Raw genomic sequence first — 5,581 nt, forward strand, 5'->3', positions numbered from 1 at the left:
TGCCAATGTCCAAAAAGAGCAACAGGCAAAAGAAAATGCTCAAAAGTAAACCACCACTTGATCACTACGAAAAACACCATGGCTTTGATAGTAGCATGATCTGATTTAAAAATTCACCCAGTTGAACGAATCATAGCTTTTTTTTTTTTTTTTTTTAACATTAGCAGGATTGCTGTGACTGGGCTCCATACCATAAAGCTCAACAGTTGCACTTACAGCTACTTGTTTGACATGATATTTTTATTCTGCCCTTCTAAAAGGAACATTGGATCTCACAATTCTAACTCCGTCTACCAAAACTACTGGAAATGTGCATCTATGCATTTGGGTTGTCTAATACATTTTAGGGTGAAACCTTGTTACCTAATGTTTTTTTTTTTTTTAGGTGGGGTGGTGGGGTGAGGACTTTGTTGACCTACTTTGGGCCCTTAGTCCTCAATGGGCCTTACTTTCATAGAACACTTATAGCCCATACAACTCACGGTCATGAGGCTATTCAGAGTTCAATCTAGGGAATAGAATAGATTGGTTGGTTGTATGTCATAATCAAAACCAAATTCAATGAACCCTTATCGACACGAATACCCTCTCTCTCATGTGCATCTATGCATCTCTTAGTACAATCATTTTATGCACCCTTTTGATACTTTTTAAGTTTTTTCCAAGTTTTGTAGCTTTGTCGACTTGGATGGAGCAGCTGAAACTTGGTATTTGTGTAGGGGACATTGAAATGTAGGTATATTGGGTATCCATAAAATTTCAACCATGAACCAATGCCCCTGGCTGCTTCATTGATCAAAATCTTATATCGTACCTTGGGAATCAGGGATCAAGTATTGGTACCTCAAAGACCTAAAAAAAAAATTCAACCATGATTTTTTTTTTTTTTGGTGGGGGTGGGGGGTTGGTTCAAGAATCATCATTCTAGATCATTTGCCGTGAATGCAGTGATCAGATTGCCACAAATCTTCCATATGGTGAAACTGTGACTTTATAAACATTTCATTGGTGTGTGAGCTACCTGCAAAATTTTTTAGATTATGGTGAAAAAAATTTCATGAAATGTGCTGCCCACTAAAAGTAATGGAAAGTTGATATGGCAATCCTGACCATTTAATTCTAAGGAATGGTCTTCAATGGTCTGGTTTGACCATGTGAAATGTTAAATACAAATTCAAGATAGCTTTGCAAGTATTAGCAAGCACCTAATCATTAGAATTGGATTACTCAATAATTTGATTTGTTAATTCCGTTTGGACTAAAAGTTGACATGTGAAAAAGAGAGTTTAGATTCAAATTTTAGGCCATTAGAGAAACTGCTATAGTCATGGTAATAAGTGAGTTGCTTATTTGATTCCTTAAAATGTATTTATTAGAAGAGATAAAATAAAGTTGAACTTTATATCTTACTATTTATTTGTAAGTTTCTTCAATCAGCTGGAAAATGGATGGAAATCTTTTAAATATGAAATTTTAGTCAAAGATTTAAAAAAAAAAAAAATCATATAAATAAACTAAACTTTTCAATTACCCAATTGCCCTTCTTATATATGGCATGGGTTCGTGCAAAATATTAATTGTGTGGGATGGACCACGCTAATTTGACTACCATGTAAATTCGCCACGTTTGTTGTTATTCTTCTTGTTGTGAATTAGCCACGTTGTTCATACTATTAATGTGGTATATATTGGTTGCTTTCTCCTTTAAAATGAAGATATGTTCTTCACACTACTATTATTCATATATATATATATAGAGAGAGAGAGAAAGAGATGTATTGGACATGTTTTTTACGTTGTTTTCTTCAAATCAGAACCCTTCAAGCTGCATGAATTGGATTATTTATTGAAATATGTTTCTTTTAGGCTTCATTTAATCGCGAGTAAAAGAGAAGGAACATAAATGAAATAGGGTTTAAGTAAAAAAATGAAACTTTTGAAATCATGTTTTTGTTTTCTCTCTCTCTCTCTCTCTCTCTCTCTCTCTCTAAAGAAGAACATTTAGATGAAATTAGATTTTGCCATATTTACATGAGATTCCTCTCTCTTATTTTTACACGGGTCACTGGTAGGATTTAATTGTTCTTTTTGGTAAGACAAGTCATAAGTGAACCATGATCTATGTTTCAGCTTTTGCCCACTGGTTTTTATCCCCAGTCCATGGTTTTCTAACATGTAGAAAGTCGATTTAGCTTATTTGTCTCATCTCTTAAGTTCTCAGCTGACCAACAATATGACTTATTTCGTCTTAAAACTTGTTGCGGTGACCAAACTCAATTATTTTCTTGTAAAGCCTTTCCATAAGAAAAGAGGCCAAATTTTCTGTCATGAGAAGGTGATTGATTGTAGAGTTAAAATTGTCTGTAGCAAGCGATGAGGTGTAATGAACATCCAACGATTGAGAGGATCTGATCATGCATCTCAACTGTTGAATACTCGCTATACTTCACCGTCTCATTGCAAACGATTTTGACACTTGATTGTGTCTTTAATACTAATTTTAGTGTATGTGTATTGTCTTAGTCTTACATTGAAGGAGGTGGTCCTCTTGACATAAAGCACTTATAAAGGCCCATTAAAGGTTTTGATTAAACTATTGATGGATAATGATCATTGGACCAATCACTTTACACTTGGTGACAATGACCTATGAAACAGTGACTTGTCAAAAGATGTAATTGATTCAAGGGTTGTTGGGGGTCACTAAAATGCTATTAACCTTTGTTTTATAACTTTAAACTCTATAGTGGATTTATACCCAAAAGAAAAAAATCTATCATGGATTTAGCCAATCCCTTGCTATTTAATGATATATATTTTTTTTTTGTTATAAAAAAAAATTTAGTAAAAAATATAATATGTGGCTGAAAGTTTTTTTCATCCATAAAGAAGGAAGAAACCTCTTACCACTGATCATTTTTTACCTTGTCATTGAACTTGTGTCATTGTAAATTTCCACCTTATTATATGACATTGAAAACATCTTCTCTGATGGTGAAGGATTATTTCTTCATCGCGGTTCAAGGGAAATTCGGTCCCAAATAGGATCAATCACTTTTTAATAAAAATTATGTTTTTATCATTGGATCATACCTTTATATTGAGATCGGATTAGAGATCTATCAAGGCTCATATCAATCTTTCTGAGTCTTCTAACCAACACAGATAGATCCAATCCGATATTTAGAACCATGCTTGGGATGAGTCTTTCTTGAATCAAATCTGGTCAAGAGTCCAACTATTGTCCATGTTGACTACTGGTTTGATCCTTTTTGATAAATCTCGATCCTTGGTTACCCCAACCTCTGTTTCATTACCAATCAACAACAAAATGTGTCATTTTTCCACTTGGTAAGGTTTTGGATGCGAGAATCTGACATATGATTGGATGCTCCCTCAGCGTGAGCCGTGATATCAGCACTTTTGTACGTAGAAACAGTTGAGGTTTTTACCATCCGATTGGCATCGTACGTTATTTGATCTTGATGACAATAACGAAAGTTGCCGTGCACACCCTTCGGAGTCGCAGTGTCACGCTTTAATATGCTAAATATAAAACTACTTACTTCGGACTTCTCACGTTTTGTCGCAATGTTATTATTATTAAAAAAATATAATATCCAAAGTTTTGCGCGCAGGTTTATGCTTCGATTATATCGTAACTGTACATTTGCACATTATTTTTTGGATAAACTTTAAAAGTAAAGTCCACTTGACCACTGCTATGCTTTTCTTCCTCTCATGACGAGTGATGAGTGACGAAAACGAGTCACTGTTAGAGCATAGGTGATCTACACGTGCTTAAGTGATGATTCAGGCTATGTTTGGTAGTCAAGATAAGAAAAAAGAAAAAAAATTTCTAAAAAAGAAAATAAAAGGAAAAAGATGGAATGATGAAAAAATAAAAAGAGTATGTTTGTTTAGTTATCAAGAGAAGAAAATAAAATAATAGAAAATTTTCAAAAATTTTGAATTTTAAAAAAGAGATAGATCCATAGGAAATCATTGTGTAATCATTCATTTTTTGTCTTATTATCTTTTAATATTTTCTCATGCTTTCTTGTGTTTTTGGTAATAAAATTTTTGGGGGAATAAAAGAAAAATTCACAATTCTCAAGAGAAATTTTGAATTTGAAAAAAAGAATCTTCTCTTGAGTGAAGACATACAAGTGCAAAGAAAAATTCTTAACCTAAGGAAAAAAATGTATAAAAATTGTACTTTTTTATTTTCTTTTCTCCTCTTGGCTACCAAACACAGCCTTAATGATTGTGTTTATATTGATCAAAAGAGATATTATATTGAGAACTATTAGATCATCGTTTGGACATATGTTGATTGTTCATGTAGTTATGGGCAAGACATGGGCGATTATCGCTTAAGAGAGGATCTTGGGTCTTATCCATAGTTACTTAGATGATCGACGTATATTCAAGTGGTGATCCAATGACTCTAGACGTGGAACCTTTGTTATGCTCGATAGAAATATTACCGTTGAATCATCATTTAGACATGTATTGATTGTCCAAGTAGATATGGGTAGACATGGGCGATCAACACTTAGAAGAGGAGTTGGATCTAGGTTTGGGTTGATGGCCGATGGATTGATGACTCGGATTGGGTTCCTCTTCTCACATGAAAGCTTGGGGTTTACTCACTTTTTTGTGTGAAAATTGTCAACATCAAGTGGTTGAAGGTATTTTAATGCACGTATCCATATATTTTCAGTCATCCGATGTTCATCGCATCTCACCATTCATTGTAAAGGATGTGGACTTTCACTTTTTTATGCACTAATTCAAGCTTGGTAGGGTTGGGTTAATGGCTGATGATCCATTTTCCATTTTCTTAGACTGTCGACTTTACCAGTTTACCCTTCTACCCAGAAAACAAAAAAAAAATGACTTTACCAGTTTACCCCAAAAAAGAATGTAAAATTGTAGACGAGACTGGTGGATATGCTGGAATCTGGGGACGGCGTCACCGTTGGAGCCTCGGCTGGGTTGTGTCCAAGGTTGACTCGTCTATTTTTCTCTCTCTCTCTAGAGTCTAGATTCCTCCAATCAATGGAGGATGGACGTGTCTGCTTCGGGACCAACAAAGATAAAGAGAGAAAACGTGAATGATTGTTCATCTGTCCCAACTCCATCCCAAAATTCTCAGTGCTCAGTCTGGCATCTGCACTCCTGCCGTCTTCCTCTCTCTTGCTCATTCTACTAATCTCACTTTGAAGGAGAAAACCCAAGTGGGTTTTGTGCAACAACCCACCCTTGAACCTCTTTCCACTTCTACACTGTTGTTCAGTATAGAAGAGCAGAGGAGGGGAAGAAGGAAAAAAGTTTCAGTGCTCCATCTTTCTCAGAGGTGAATAGAAAAGGAGACCCATCCACTTTTCTGATTCTCCGAGCTTCTTTTCCTTATACTGTAGCTTCTTAAAGTTGGGTGTCAGTCTCTACCCTTTAACATGTTTGCGACTCAAGCTCGAGCACCACCTCTCTTAAAATCAGAGATCAATGCTTCTCCGGCACTGCCGTCACTTTCCGCGGTTTTCGCCGGCGGGAGGAAGAACGGAAGGGCCGAGAA

Source organism: Macadamia integrifolia, chromosome 2 (assembly GCF_013358625.1).
Source record: "Macadamia integrifolia cultivar HAES 741 chromosome 2, SCU_Mint_v3, whole genome shotgun sequence".
Lineage (NCBI taxonomy): Eukaryota > Viridiplantae > Streptophyta > Magnoliopsida > Proteales > Proteaceae > Macadamia > Macadamia integrifolia.